The sequence below is a fragment of the Thalia democratica genome, chromosome 3 (assembly GCF_965202585.1).
Source record: "Thalia democratica chromosome 3, ktThaDemo2.hap1.1, whole genome shotgun sequence".
Taxonomy (NCBI): Eukaryota; Metazoa; Chordata; class Thaliacea; order Salpida; family Salpidae; genus Thalia; species Thalia democratica.
The window spans coordinates 59,771,755-59,789,380 of NC_139167.1; the positions used below are offsets into that span (position 1 = coordinate 59,771,755).

Below are 17,626 nucleotides of genomic sequence, written 5' to 3' on the forward strand. Positions count from 1 at the left end.
CACATTTTAAAGAACTTTTAGTAAAATATAATCTTACTTATTTTGCCAAACTTGAAATTTAAAAAAATTAAGCGTTTTATATATTTCTGTCTGGCTTGACGAATTTAGAACGTGGAAAATACACGTCATCAGCATATCTTAAATACTATAAGTTTAAGCATCTTCTAATAAAATATAATTGAAAAATTATCTTTCAAATACTATTATGTTTTTACAGTTTACACATAGCACTTATAAAAGATAATTTAAATTACAAAATCTAAAAAACTTAAAAGTTTACTTTAAAACAGCTAGCTTATAAATGCATAATGAAACCTTTAGCATGTTAAACTGACTGGTTTATGGCTTATTTTGTACTGACTAACAAAAAGACTCTATGTACAGCAATGTTTAATCGAAACAAAAAAAATTCAAAGTTGTTACTTAAATAATTTTTAAACTTATACGCACAAAATACAACTTAATTACAACTTTAACGTTACCTTATATAAATACAATAATGTTGACTACAATGATTAGAGATACTGTTCAAGTTTTTCAGATTTGTTATTTAAAAATACAAAGCCAAGTAACTGCATACTACAAAACTTTTTTTCAAATAAGAGAAAAAGCATGTGAGTTTATGTTGTTGAGATTTTTTTCTCTAATTCGACTTAAAGTAAATTTCAAAGAATAGATTTTCAATAACTAAACTTGAAAAATAAAAAAATAAGTTTAAAGAATTTGGTAGTTTTCTAGTCTAATTAAGTTTTATTACTCGTTTTGTTATAAACAAAACGTTTTGTGTATACACTGTAAAATCAGTAAAATTTATTTTAATAAATTTAAATTTTATTTATAACAGGTGGAGATTCATTATGGACTAAACCTGTTTCAAGAAAAATAAAGTATTCTGTTTCCCAGTTCATCTTAACGCAATATATTTAGTCGTTTTTATTTTTATTTCGATTTCTTTATGTTTAGCTCCATGAATAGTTCTGTAAACATGTGTTAAGCATGTATTACTAAATTTTAAACATCGTTAATAAAATACGAAAAACTAAAGTAAAAGGTTTAGACTTTGTTAATTTTAATTTGAATTATTTGTACAAAAATGTTAAAGACATTGTTTCTATTTTTATTCATGCTAATTAGAAATTTTTTTAGAAACCGTTCATTAAGTATCATTGATTTAGCTTATTTAAATCCTAATAAATAAAGGTAAAGTATTCTTCGGGTATTTAATTATTAAACAGTACACCAAAAATAGTTTAGCTTTTACTAAAACTTTTAGCAGTGTATAAGTAATTTTTAAGGATTATTAGTTGTGTTAAGATTAAAATTGACAAATTAGTTAATAAAACTGCCGTAAGCAAAATAATTTTATTCAAATTTGCTTTTGAGACAACTGTATTTAATAAGAGAGTTCATTCATATCTATCAAACAAATGTTAACAGTTTTTAAGAATAAAATATTTATAAAGTAACAAATATTTCACTATACTTATGTTTGTTAGTTTTAACATACTTGAAATATTACTAAAACGAGTTTGAACTAGTATGGTATGTTGGTTTTTATTTAAAATTAGTTAAACCAGGTTACTAGTACTGTGTCGAAGCCATTTATTCTTTAATATTAAAAAAACTAAACCTCTAACACCATCTCTAATAAATAACATAAAAAAAATCATTTAAAAACCGACAGAGTAGAATAGTAAAATAAGTAATAAAAATTTTTTCGAAACCTAAAATTTGTCTTACTCAATTTGATTCAATATAAATTGACGCTTTTATTAATGCTTTAACGTAGTACAACATTCAAAAAAAACAATTACTACATGTAATACAAAACTTGTGTGTGAAAGTTCTTAATTCTTACACCAACTAAACAATTCGATTCATTTATGTAACAGTGCAAGTTAACAATTTATTATTTGAGTGGTCGAAAATAAATATATTAAGTATTAACAGTTTAAAAAAATAAACAATTGACCTTGGTATGAAATAATATTCTTCGTATTTACTGAACAAGCTACGCAGTTTTTTAACAAGAATCTGATCTGATTTTCGAGGTTGTATTAAAATTTCAAGGAATTAAACAATTTATCATCTAGTTATGTTTTATATGATTCGACGATTAACATTTAGAGTAAATACGTTTGTAAATGTTAATTGAAATACTAATTACAGTTTCTTATGTAACGTAATCGAAAGAAAAACAATTTGATAAACTTTTACGTAAATAGCACAAACACTTTTTAAGAACTTTTTTGAAAAATACAGTCTAAGTATTGATGTTTAATTACTTTTGAATTACGTTGATGATTTCCTAAACTGTGGTATAAATAGAAGAAAAACAAAATTAAATAAAATTTATAATACTGTTTTATGCTTCTTATATACGGAAAACAATTGTTACTTATTGTTTAGTTTAAACCTTACTTCCAAACCTAATTAATATAGTTCAAGCCGTTAACTGTTGTCTTAGAATTAGTTTAACTTAAAATAAATAGATAATTATGTCTATAAAGTTGTATTTTTCTATAAGTTTTAAACAACATACTGTTTGTACTTATCTTTAATTTTTAGCTGTATAATAAAGCTTTAAAAATCATGGTTTGTGAGCTCTGGTAGTTTTTTTTTTATTTCCTTACCAGAAAATGTCGAAAAAATTATTAACAATAAACTACTTTACATTTACTGGAAGTAGTTTATTTAATTAAATAGAAAAACCCTTCATAAATAGTTTGTTTTGTTATTTGCTGTATAGTGGAATAACCAAAAACATTAAAACGATTTTAATTGTTAGATACTGATTAAGATTCTAGTTAATTCAAAAACTACTAACATATAAATTTTTTAGTGTTTTAAAAACAATTACAATATTTTAGCTCATAAGTTATATAAATATTTTAATCAAAAAATTTCTTAAATTAAACTAAATCAACAAATTTATTTTGACATAATTGATAGTTTTTAGAAAACATATTGTATCATTATACACTTTTAAAAAAAGCGTTCAAACTGTAGTAAATGTAAGTCTAATCGAATTAACCATATTAACAAAAAACATTTGAGACAGACCCACAGAGTTTTTTGTTTAAAATTATAAGTAGCCAGGCAAACATTGTTTAAATTGTGTATAGTATTTCATAAAAAAAAATCGAATACTGTACAAAAGTTTTTTTTAGGCAAACTAATAAAATCAAAATACGTATTGACTGCAATTAGCAACAAAACGGTAAAAGTTTCATTTAAAACTCTTTTACTTAAATATTAGTGCTTAAAAATTTTTCAGCGAATAAAATTTCAAATTTTAGTTAAACTGTCAAAAAAATTTCCCTTTGAAAGAATGTACTTTCGTTTTTTATTAAACCTTTAACTTCATTCAGGAACTAAACAAGAAATTTTTTTAGCTTGCCACAAACATTTTTGGCTTTTAAAAATGTACAATATAGGTTGTTTTTAAGTAAAGAAAGCTTATAAATCTTCTATTTTTCCATTGGTTGACGATTACATAAATATTTCCTGACAACTAACAGTAGACATATAAAAAAATTCAAATATTTTAATTGATCGCCCGTTTTACCAAAACTACTTTCGTTTATTGTTAAAGGATTTAAAAGATTTTGACTTCTAAACAAAGCTTTTTGTCATTTCTAAAGAAGTTTTAGTTTTTATATCTTTTAATGGATAAAAAAGTACGTTTGTTTATTTAACTACAAAAACTTTTAAACCCTCTAGCTTAACACAAAAAAGCCATTGCACAAATATTTTGCTGCAATCAAACGCAGATAAGCCTCAAGCATGCTGATTGATCAATCACAAAAAATCCCCTTTTAAAGGAAACTACTTTCGTTTACCGCAAGTTCAATACCGCAGGTGCTCTTACTTGAAGTTTGAGTAAATGATTTTTTCAAGTGCACTTATAATCATCCAGGAGGGAAATTTTCCAAATGATGTAGGTTTAACAAAATGATGTACTTGACAAAAATCTCTAATTTACACTTTAGTAACGATTTCATAGAGGCAAAACTTTTAATAAACCATTTATTACGAAAATAATAGGCTTTTTTATTTATTTACTTATTTACCAGTAAAGAATATTACGAAATATAAAAGAATTATACGATTCCTAATAGTTTGTTTTATCATAATATTGACTGCTGAATGTTATCAAATTTTATCACCAAAACGTGAAGAACTCGTAACATGAAAATTTAAATTCTATTTTAATCAGTCTTGAGTAAAATGCAGCATTATCTAGTTTTTATGGAACAATTCTACATATAAATACTTAGATAGAGAAAACTGTAAAATTACAAGTAGGTTAATAAACTTTTATTAACTTTTACATACTTAACTTAATTTACTCAAAAGCTTCCTGAAATTTTGCATATGCCATTTTTTTAAAACAAACAACTTTAAATTGCTAATAAAGCTGTTTATTTAAACGTCGTTGAAATCTAAACTGCATTTGGCTTTTTTTCCAACTTTTAAACTAACTGTTTTATTTAAAATTGTTTTTATACACTAAGTTAGCACAAAAACTTTACTAATGCAATAAAATGCAGATCAGTTTTAGTGATACATTGTGAAATGTATATCAGTTTTTGTTTTACCGAAAAAATAACAGCTGAAATTTAAAAAACAGGCTTATTACCTTTTAAAACTAAAAGAGTTGAAATGTTTTTGTCACAAAAAACTTTATCTTAAAGAACAAAAAGATGGTGTTTTTTTGGTTTCAACGAAGCATTGTATGTTAGACTCTAACAAATAACTACTGGATTTTTCAAAAAATCCAAAAAACATGTTATATGTTAAGGGTAACCAGCAGTCTAGCACTTGTATAACTATCATTAACTTTAAAGTACGTACGTAATAATAACACCATAATACGTGTACAAATCACATAATTACACTTAAACTTTCGTCAAACTCAACCAAAACTTCAACAACTTCCCTCATCATGTGATGTACGTCATCTGTTTGAAGAAAGTCAATCAACCGTTTAAATACGTTCAAATATCAGGAAGCAATATGTCTCGTGACTGCAGCGAAAGAAAAAAAAGGTTGAAGTATAAATCGCGTTGCGTTGCAGAGGTTTTCACATTTTGCAAAGTTGTTGCTACTGTTTGAAAGATGAAGTTTTCAGTTCTTTTGTTGGTAGGACTCGTTGCCTTGCTGATGCTTCAGAGTAAGTTTTAAACAGATTATTTTATTTAGTATTAAGTTGATAACATGCTATATTAACATACACAGCTGACTTTTGTAGGTATTACTTTTTAAAAATTAAATAACTGTGTGTACTTGATTATGTATTTAGTATATATAGTTATTGTATTTAGTATATAAAAAATAAACCTTTAAAGCATTGTACGTAAAATAATCTTTACCAAAATCATTCATGAATTTAACTTTTGTAAACTTAATGGAAAACCACTTTACTAATTAAATATTTGCATTTCGATTTTAATTTGAAAATTTTATAATGTTTTTAATTGTATGCTACTTAAACATGATAATATACATTATATCTCAGCTTTGAACAAATCCACCTTCAATAGTTGTTAAAACCAGTTCAATGTTTTTTTTTGCAGCCACCGAAGCCAGATCGAGGTCGGCTAAAAACAGATGGTGCAAGACCAAGTCGAACGGACAACTGAAGTACACGTGCAGTAAGCTCAGGAGCCAAAAAGCGAGAAGTCAGTGACGTAATAATAAGATATGACGTAATGTTTACTCGTATATGACGCAGTAACGTTTGCTGGTATCAAAATTTGCTGTGATTTTGAAAAGAACTTACGTCATGCTAGATCTTAAAAAATCTTGTTTTGATATTGTTGTAAATTTATTATTAGTACATACCGTTACAAAGTGTAGCGTGTAGTTACATAGCGTGTTATTCTTTGAGTTTTTTTTTATTGAGTTTTTTTGAATGAGTTTTTTTCTTTTGTCAGCTTTCTGAGCTCTTTCTCTCTTTCTGGAAAAAAAAATTAACAAGTTTATTCAAAAATAAAAGCGATAAAAATTAAATAAAGCACAGTCTTTATTCTACTTGTTCATAATCATACCTTTGATTGTAAAAACTTACACTGCAACAAAAAATTTACCATGACAAGTATCATAAATAACTGTTTATTGCAGTGAGATGCAGAATACAACAAAGAAGCTGCGGCAAAACAAGTCTGATGTTTGAAGAAAATCCTGCGAATGAGTACAGGCCAAACGACCAATAATACACAGGTTTCTTCATTTTCATAATTGTCATTTTTACTCGGCGTTACGTCACACTACAGTGCTTGTTTTGCTGATGTGTGTTACATAGTTATTATTTAAGCACAACACGGTTTCAGCTAAAAGCGAGTATAATATTTATCATTGTAAAATTATTACTGCTATTATTACTATTATTAACATTGCTTTATTATTATAACTATCAACATTTATCATTATTATTAAAATTACTGCTATTATTACTATTATTACTATTATTAAGATTTTTAACAATATTAATGTTAATATACTATTATCATTTAGTATTGTTATTAATATCATCGTTGTTATTATTATTACTTATTATTATTTTTATTTTTGTTATTATTATTATACATAATTTTTAGATTTTTTCTTTAAGAACTGACGAGGTCTTTGACCGAAATTTACTTTGCGTAATAAAGTCTTGAAACAATAAATGTAAAAATATAGCGATATAATTATCTTCTAAAGTTAAATCAAAGTTTATAATTTACTTACAATTAGTGCAACGTTCGTGAACCAATATTTGTATGGCTTAAAAACTACAACTATAATAACAAAGTTGTAATATTCCAACTACTTGAGTAAATGTGCAAAAGAAGTATGTACACGAACTAAAGCTTTTAAATTTTAGAAATTTGTTTAGAAGTAAATTTAAACTACATAACTTTTAATTTTTTAAGTTTCAACCTAGTGTAGCAGTATATATTTATTTTTAGTAGAAACACTTCATTGTTTAATAATTTAATAACTACTATTAGCAACTAAAACACACTTTTACAATTTGTTTAAGTATTTTTATTTTGTATCAACAGTCATATATATAATGTTTTATACCTTAAAAATTTACAATGCGTAACAGTATAACGAAAATACATTGTTATTAGTTTAAAAATACCAATTTAGAAAGCATTAAAGGTGTAGGCGTTAAGTTTATAAGAACAATTTTTTTTTAGTTTAAGCTTGTATAGGTTTATCATTTTAATCAATATGCTATCATAAAAGTTATTGAAAACGTCGTTTAGCTTTCGTTTAAACTTGAAGTTATCATACGTTTAAGAAAAATTAACTTATGTTTTTAAATTTTTATTTTATTTTTTTATTGATATAAGACTTAGTAAATAAGTATACTACATTCGTATAGGTACTAAAATAAAAAAAAACTTGTTATTTATACGGTTTTTCAACTTAACTAATATTATTTTTGTTTCAGGTTTTTTGTCAAGAAAAGAAACCGTCATTTATGAACTACTTTTTTGTGTTCACTTTTTTGTTACTCTTATGACTTGCGTGTCCTAGTTGAACTTATAAACAGTTTTGTTTTTCAATTAGTTTTAATAAACTTAATTTTTCAAAGCTTGTGTTACTGTTCATTCACAGTAAACTTGCTTATTTGTATTATTCATAAACTCATTAGTACGCCTTCAAAATTTTTAATAAAACAAATTATTCAACTTTTTTGATTTATTGTATAAATTATATAGATGCTATTAGTATTCCACTTATGTATATAAATATTATAAGCTAACCATACCATTTCTTGTAAGAAACTGTTTTTTTTTATAACTAAATATTAAGTACTATTGAGGTTTACTCTTTCGCTAAAGATTCATATACAACAGTAACTTTGATTGGTAACAAAAATAAGTACATATACTTCTATAGAATAGTTATCAGTACACATATAATCCAAAAAAAAAAAAATAATTAAAAATAAGTAATTTTAAAGCATAGGATAAAAAATATGCAAAATATTGTTTTACAAAAGTCTTGCAGTTTTGAATATAATAAAATAACGTAGATGAAAATCTTAATATGTAAAGTATATTTGACGCATATGATTTTACTAGCATTCTTAATTCTATATTTTATTGTATTGAAAAATCTTGCCATTAGTTTAGAGCAGCGGTTCTTAACATCATTTTCATACTTTACCCTTTTCTGGAAGCTATTACCAAATTAACCCCTAAATATACAAGGCATTGTTTATTTATTAAATTTCTTAAGATTTTTTGAAACTTGTAATTTTAACTCATAAAGATTTTAAAAATCTAAGAGTTTTTTAACTAAAAAAAAAATTTCAGTACTTACTTATAAATAAAAAAGATATTTAAAAAACATTAATTAAATTTACTCGTAGTAGAGAAAATTTACCCCCTTAAACAATGTGTTTACCTCCAGGTTAAGAATTGCTGGATAGATTATTTAACATTTTTTGCACCGACTCTTACTTAACTTTTAACTTTTTTTTTTACTTATGAGCCCTTATCGACCAAAACTTGGTTTAATTTTGAGGGTCTACTACTGTTGAAATTAATAATTAAAAAGTACACAGACGAATAAGTTTTATTAACAAAGTTGTTTACGGTGTGTAGGGCGTGTAAAGAAAAGTATAAGGTATTTGTTTATAATGTTTAACAGGGGAGTTAGTCTCAATATAAAATTTATGCTTGTATAAAGTAAGTATTACGCAAGTAATGACCCCTTTTTTTTAAAGTTTTATAACAATACAGTTGAACATTTAAAACACGCATTATCAAGTATTAATAAAACTTAAATTAAACTTCTCAGTATGTCTAGATTTTAAAATTTATGTGACTTTTTTACAAACTGCTTGAAAATTATATACTTTGTTTGATGGTTTGTCGAATAAATTTGATAAAAATTTTTTGATGTTTTTCAACTCAAAAATGTCAGTTACTCTCTTGAGTCATGTTATTTCCTAAAATGAAAGTTTGCTAACTCATACATGTAGTTTTCGTTTAATATTGACTACTTAATAACTCAAAAAAGCAAGTGTATGTGTTATTGATTAGTACAAAAGTTATTCGATATTTAAGTTAATACTTTGATTCGACTTTGAATAAAATATACTAATTGAGTAATTTTATCTTTTATTAGGAGTGTATAAGATTTTCGCAAAGTATTAAACACTACTTCAGTTACAATTATTAAATTTTGATTTAAGCCTTTAAGTGTAGGATTTTGGTTATTAACGTTTGTAAATAAAACAAAAGGTTTTATATTACAATTTAACTTTGGTGTTTAAAAAATCTAATAGACTTAGTGAATTGCTACTGTTTAACTCTTTATTTAGGTTTTATAAACTCTTAACACGTTTTTGTGGTAATTTTTTTTGTGTAGAAACAATTCGTTTGTAAAAACTGCCAGTTTTACTCAAATTCATTGTAAAAGTTACTCATTGCTATTATGTTTTTCAAAATTTTTTTTTTCTAACAAAAAATAAAAGGAAAAGACAACTTACTGTTCATCCCATCAAATAATTATGAAATAGCTGAAAAAAAAAACTTGACAAACAATTAAATTTAACATTTTTTATAAAAGAATGATTTTAGATATTTAGTTAGTTTAGTAAATCAAGTGGAATCCAGCTAACGAAAGGTAAAACTGCGGCCCGCCAGCATAAAAATACGGTCCGCTAAATCAAATTTTGATACTTTCACTAGATTAGGGTTCGGAAAACTGCAACTCATGAAGAGTAAGGCATGTATCGACCCACAAAAGATACAAGCTGCCGCCCGCGAAAAAAATGTATAATTTTCACTATTATTTCAGGTTTAAAACAAAAAATGATACAAAAGTTCATAAGTGAAATTAAGGGGAAACTTGAAATTCACACTAAATATTCTGTGTTTTTAAGCAAGGGGCAAAAAAAAGTCTTTTATATGAACTAGACAATTGAGTAATCTTCGTGAATTAATTGAAATGCTGAAGCCCAGGCTTGGTAAAAAGCAGGGTTTCTCAGAGTGGGGGGGGGGGGGGTCATGAGCTGTAAAGGGGCCATAGAATGACCACAAGGTCATAATTTTAAACTTTCACTAGATATTCTAATTGTTGATGATGAAGAGCTTAGAACTGAAAAAAGATCTTAGGCTTTTTTAATGGTAGTTTTTTTTAATAATTTAGTTGGAAGGGGCCATAGCTTTTTTTAATTCAGTTTAGGGGGCTTTTTGAAAAAGAAGTTTGGTAAATCCTTTTTTAGAGTTTTAAAAAATCCCTGGCAGTAGGTTTTAATTTTTTAATGAAATAATATATTGTATGTAACAGTATTTTATAAACAAAACTAAATTAATGTTATCACAAATTAAATGAACATTAATATAGAGAATTTAATTGTTTACAAAAAGTAGGAATGCATCTAGTGTTGATTTATGTTTTTAGTTTTATTAAGGTTAAAATTAATGTTTATTAAATAAATTAGTTTATAACAAATGTGTAAGTGTTTAAGTTTAAGTTGTTTTGGGTAAGTAAATGTGAAGAACAATGGTGTAATGCTTATGTGTTTATTCTAAAAAAGAGTAACAGCTCAGCAATTTAGGGGTAAAATATAATAATAAGTTGTTTTTTTTTACTTTTATATATCTAGTCAACTATTGTTTCTAAACTATGAAAAAAATGTAACAATTAATGATTTTAGCTTATCAGATATTTTTTAGTGCTAACTTTAAATATATCGATTGTTTATATCGCACATAAAGCATAGGCTATCAGTTTTTTAAAATACGATAGCATTAAACTGCACATGCTAAATTAAGCTTAAATTACTTTAAGTTCGCATTAGATTTGTCCTAATTCTGATGATATGTTATTTCAAAAGTTATCAGTTTTGGTGTTTTTATTTTCTGTTAAATTAAACTATTTGAAGTTTGATTGTTTATAGAAAAAAACTTGTTATCTTAATTCTAACGTGTTTAGACTGAACATTTGTAGTTTCAAATTAATTAATACGCAATAAAAGTAAACAGTATAAAACGTTTTTAGTGTAATTATACTTCTGAAAACTGTTTTAAACTACAAAACTAATACGGAATAAAAAAAGCTTGATGCCTAAAATGTTATTCTTAGTAAAACTAAATTAAATTAAACTGTCTTAATGCTTTTCTGTGTTAAACTGTATTAAAATATTTAACCTTAATAAAAAGATATAAGTTGATTTGCAAGTAGTTATTTTTACTGTTTAGTTACATTAAGAATTATCTTTTTTACACAACTTAAATCAATTAAGAAAAAATAAACAAAATAAGAGTTTCTAACAATGATAAAGCATTTAAAAAGTTAATTTTAGTTTTAACAAAATGTATCTTTGTTTTGTTGGTTTGTTTATAAGAGTTACTGCTTTTCATTACTTTTCTACAAAGAAAAACAAGCATAGCAGTTTGAAAAGTAATAAAACTGCTTTTAATGTCAAAAAAGTAGAAAGTATGGTGCGAAGAAGCCAATCAATGCTGTGAAATGTGTAAAAAAGGATTAGAAAAATAGCAAAGGGTCGCTGATGGAATGTTATGTTAATAATGATAAAATCTGTACAAACATGGCCTAAAGCAGGGGTCGGCAAACTGCGGCCCTTTAAGTAAAAATCTGCGGCCCGCGAGCTCCTTTTCAGCAAAAAATATACATTTTAAAAACAAGAAAATTCATATTTTTTGTGATAAAAATTTACATTTAGGCTCTTAAATTAATAAATACTCTTTATTAGTGGTCTAACATTATCAATTTATATATTTTTGATCTTAAGTAATATTTTTCTACTGATTACTACAATTTTTTTAGATAAATGCGGCCCTTAAAGGTTTTTTTCTAAATAGTGCGGCCCGCGAGCAAATTTTTCTAAGAAAATTGGCCCGCGAGTCACATGAGGCTGCCGACCCCTGGCCTAAAGTCTGCTTGTAATGCAAAAAGTAGATGAAGATGATGACTACAAAAATAAAAGTAATTGTGAAAACAGCAAATCAGATTATGATTTGTCAACTTCGAAATAATTAACTGCAATGGTTAAAAATGATAAACATCTATTAATTAGGATTTTTAAGGAACATTTCAACAAAAAAAAACTCGAGTCAAGTCAGACCACTAGACGAAAAATCACAAAAAAATTGAAGCTAAACATTCCAAGTTGAGTTTACTGGGATTACTCTTATTTCAGCAGAAACTACTACGAACTGCCGTTATAGCAATAATAAAGTAAGCTGTGAAGTAAAATTCCAAGTTCATCAAAAAATCATACTATCCGATATCTTTTAGGAGTAAAGTTTTAAATAAGAGTTTGCCAAATTTTTTCAAAAGGCTCCTTTAAAGAAATTTAAAAATTATGACCCCCTTAAACAAGATTTCTCAACAAACTACCATTAAAACCGCCGAAGCCCTTTTTTCCCCTTCATCATTAACTCTAGATTACCTGTGTAAGTTTTAAATTGTGGCCTTGCGGCTCCCCTTTTGCAGCTTGTGACTCCCTAAATCTCCTTTTTTTTCATAATACCTAATATAAGTTTCAAAACTACGATTAAAAACGCCTAAGACCTTTATTTTTATGGCGCAGTTTAGGAAATCCTGGTTAAAATTATATACTGAAATTTAAAAACACATAAAAGCAACATCAGTAACTTATAAAATATTTACCGAAAGAAATAATACTTTTTCATATAAGTAATTACTATTATAGGAAGGTTTTTGAACGTATTAAAATACCATTTGCAACTTAATATCTATAGACCATTCATTTTGTGTTATATTTTATTACACAAAGATTTTCAAAGCTATACGAGTTTCATTCTCAAAAGATTTTAGTTACTGAACAGCATAAAAATAACTTTAAATTATAACGTATAAATAAATTCAAATAAATACAAAATTTAGAGATTGAGCAAGTAAAACTAAAGGTATGTTTATTAATAGATTAAACACAACATTAATATTAAACCGGCCTACACCAGCAAAAAAGTTTTTGACTACTTCAGCAACAAAAGTAAATGCTCGGAAGTATTTCACGCAAATGTTATTTATAAATACACCTGCTCTGCAGATCAGAGTATCTCTTGCGTTAAAGAAACATCATGGCAAATATTCCGACAAATTACAGACCACTGCGGAACAGATAAAAACAGCGCAATATTTGAACATCTTTTTAATTGCACATCCTGTCAAAACGCTGACATATCCTAATTTAAATACGCAAATAGCATTAAATGGAAAATCAAAATTATTAGCAATCTATCAATAAACATACCTTTAGTTTTACTTGTTTAATCTCTAAATTTTGTACTTATTTGAATTTATTCATACGTCATAATTTAAAGTTATTTTTTAAGCTGTTCAGTAACCAAATTTTTTTCAAATTTCATTTAAAATTTATCACTTGAGAATGAAACTCGTATAGTTTTGAAAAGCCTTGTGTAATAAAATATAAAACAAAGTTAATAATCTATTGATATTAAGTTGCAAATGGTATATAAATAAGTAATTATCTTCTTAACAAAACTCCTTTAAAACCTCCATACATATGTATTTATAGTACATATATTTATTTTTATTTCAGATAAACTTTAAAGAAAAATATATAATTTGAGTTTCAAACTTATACTACATCGTTGTAAGTTTTTAAATACTACAACTTTCATTAAAAAGTCAAAATATGAATAATCACAAGTTTATTTTAAGTAATAAACATTAATAGTTAACTTAAGTATGTGAAACAGCCTCTAACAAAATTAAATTAAAATATTTCATTATTTATACATATAAGTGAAATAATAAACAAAACTAAAATGGTAGATAAACTTCCATAATATGACTAAATTAAAAGAAGTAAAATTTGCTTTTAGTAGTTTGAACATACTTTATACTTTTGAAAACCATTACAAATTTTTAAACTGAAAGTAAACTATTCAATTCAAAGTCAACATAACTACTGAAAAGCATTTTGATTGCAAGTTTAAGTTGGTATAGACACCTATGTTGTTTTTCACGTAATACTGCAGCTGTAAGGTTAAAGTTTCTAACGGTTAGCAAAACAATATGAATACAGTAATCACAAATGAAAAAACCTGATACAGTTCAAAATCATATTGTACAGAAAACTCAAATTCTGAAAATTACTTTGAAAAACACTGTAGAGTTGTAGATGCGCTTATGAGTTTTTTAAATAAAAATTAGGTTGTACTATTGCTTAAAATACTACCTTAATTAAAATTATCAAAAACTAGGAAAATATTCATTTTTTTTAGCTTTTAAAAATGAAAAAATAAGCTTGTAATTTAGTAATAATATAGCAATAAGCAAGTTTATAAATTTATACTAGTTTTTATTCGAGTTTTTCTTAAAATTTTTCCCCGATCTCGCGTAAAAAGTAATTGATGCTTTCTTTGTCAAATTTCGCTCCGTTTCTCCTATAAATGATAAAATATCAAAGTAATCTTTAGACAATATTACTTTAAACATAATGTTAGTGAACACTAGTCTAGAATTGAAAATAAGAAAGTATTTCGATATATGTAAAAGTTGTTGTCATTTAATAATAACGCTCTAAGAAAAATGTGACCACTCACTCTGATAACAAGAAAAAAACCACCAGAAAATTCTTTCCGGTGACTTCAAAGGTAATAGTATTATAATTATCAAGTGAAAATATCGGAGTACCATCAATGTGAGAGTTCCACTTCTATTATTTTAATCAAATTATTAATAAATAATGACAAATACATAAGCTAAATTTAGGTATAAGGCTATATAGTTAATTACCAATAAAAGTAAACTTTTATAAAGCTTGAAAACGAAATTACAAAACTAAAACTAAAAGTTCGAGATCAAGTTTTAGTAGAAACTTATGGATAAGAAACGTTCTGTTTGTTGTTTAAGTTTGAATATAAATTAAAACTAATAACTTTTAAACACACTTAACTTATACACTTTCTTTTATTTGGTGTGAAAGTGGCAGTTCTAATTATGTTTTAATAACAAATTTTTTATTACTTGTTTATTAAAAGCTTTATTAAGTAAAAATTTCACACAAACTCTATAACTAAAAAATAAAAGCGGTTGTTAATAATGTTAAAAAACAAGTAACTTTAAAAAAATTTAAGTCACACTAACTCTTTGGTTTTCTTTTAATAAAAGCTATTCATAATTATCAAGCGAGTGGTAAAAGTTTAACAAGTAAAGACTAAAAACTCTGTACAGTTTTTATCTAAAACTGTTCAAGGTAACCAAATTTACCATAAATTTTTTAAAAATACATAGTGCTAACCTCTCTGCTTATCACAGCATAAACTTCACAGATGCTAGGACCGTTACCAACCCCATAAACTAGAAAATTTGCACTATACACGCTTAGATCACCGGAGTAAACTTGCTCAGGTTCTTGCGCAGAGTAGGAGCCGTTCCCGTTGACTTCGGCATAACTTTTCACCTTTTATATAAACAAAATAGATCACTGTGATTACAAAAAATAATAAAAATTGCCTACTTTAAATTAACCTAGCTTTTGACTAAAATTATTCATTGTTTTTATTAATGTGTTCGAAACATTTGAAGTTTCGAGTTTTCTATATAAAATATGGCAAGCAAAATGTTTGCGCTTTCTGTTTAAAACTAATAGAAAACTCGAGACTAAAAATACAACTTTGTTGAACTTTGATAGTAAAAATTTCTTTTTAAGAAAACTCTAGTAACGTTGATATATTAAGCATTTAAATAAATCTACAACTAAATTCGCGATAAAAAAAATAAATGCTTTTCTTAAATTGTGAGAACTAAAACAAACAAACAATTACTAAATAATATTTTACACAGATTTAAACTTAGTAAATGTTTAATTAGTTTTCAAAATAATAATAGAATTCGGTCAAGTATACACGTTTTTTAACAATAAAAAAACAAAAAAGCTTAAATACAAGCGTAACGCATGCAAAAAATATTTGGCAAAAATTTTATTTATAGTTGTAATTATAAAGACGAAGTCTATTTACAACAGCATGACTTGTTAAATATAATTTTTTGTTCAACTTTTCTTTTTTTATAATTTACTTTAAAATATTAAAATAAGCAATAAATTAAAGTACCATTAATTCGGCAACTGTAAAATTTTTATTTTGATTTGAATCTCCAACCCATAAAAGGGCCATGAACGGGTGACTTTTTATTGTTGTGAATGCAGCATTTAATCTGGCACGCTGTTAATTTTAAACTTTGGTTAATCGTGTATTAAGTATAAACGTACATGAAGTACGAACTTGTTTATTTGTTCTCATAATAAACTTATTTGGAAGCAATATGTTTAGATAGTTTTCATACAGTATATTATATTTATTTGTCATACAAGCTTGTTTATTTATTGTATTATAATATATAACTTATAGTGTTAAAAAACGTTTGTATGAAACAGATGATAAACAATTATATAGATATTTGTTCCCTTATATATAACCTGTAGAGTTTTCCATATTCGACTTCTCGTTCATAAAACAATTCACGAAATGCATTGTGTCTAACATTAAATCCTACCTTTAAAAAACAAATTTTACTAAACTCAAGTAAAGTAAATTTAAAACCCTAATCATACTAACAAAATTTTCGTGCTCACCTCGTCCACGCCGTAATACATACCTTCGCCAAAGACTTCAATAAAGTTAATTGCATCTGGAGAATCATATTTGTATTTATAGCTTGCAAAGTGCCGATCGCTCTCGTACATTTCCCAAATATCCGAGTTCAATGCATCACGTTTTATAAGCTCCAAAGTACGAGATGCATTAACTGTGTTTTTTAGTAAATCGTTTTAAGTTTTTTAGTTCTTTTATTAATGCAACAGACATCTGTTTTTGTATTTGTTCACATTTACTTTGTCAAAGTTCTACAGTTATGTAGTAAAAAGATTCTAAAAATATTTTTATCCATTCTAACCGCATTTAAAAGGTTGTGAATGAAGGGACGGCACGAGACGTGACCTGATGCAAGTTCTATTTACAGTTCCAACATCAGAAAAGCCAAAATTACAAGACAAAATTGTGCTTTCATTATGACGTAATGACAACGTTGAGTTTAAATTTGTTATAGCTTCTAAATGGCATTCTGCATAAAAAAAAAACGTGTTTATTCTACTTTAATATGTCTAATTTTGTATTGTTATAAGTTATTAGTAAACTTTAAAAATTAACTGGTATTTATTTTTTTTTACTGACTTATTGCTGTACGAGTGATCATTTAAATAGTATTTCATTACACAATTTATCGAGATTTACTGAAGATAGTTATTTACAATAAGTACCAGTAGTGTTAAAAATAGCTATTTACTGATTACAAAAAGCTTACTCAGGTACTGAATTTACTATATATTCTTTTATTTTAAGTTTAATAAATAGTAGTGAAGTTTATTAGTTAAACATAAAACGGTTTGTATAAATAAATACTTCTAGCCAATAAAATAAGTTATGAAAACTGAGGGTTTAAATTTTACTGTGCATATTTTATTCAATCGTTTGCTGTTCTCATTCTTTTTTAACACTATTTTTATAAACTTAAAAATTGATCATATCAACTAAATCATCAGACCACAAGCCTTCGGTGGACTGAGACCATTTACGTCCTTATTGAAACG

General features: G+C 25.8%; 1 long non-coding RNA gene across 1 annotated transcript; it reads left to right on the plus strand.

The window, feature by feature from the left end:
• Positions 1 to 5,034: 5,034 nt before the first annotated feature.
• Positions 5,035 to 7,691, plus strand: LOC145831429 (uncharacterized). Its single transcript, XR_014369673.1, has 4 exons — positions 5,035 to 5,176; positions 5,580 to 5,684; positions 6,127 to 6,225; positions 7,451 to 7,691. It is a non-coding gene; the product is annotated as an uncharacterized LOC145831429 (long non-coding RNA).
• The last annotated feature ends 9,935 nt before the right edge of the window (positions 7,692 to 17,626 follow it).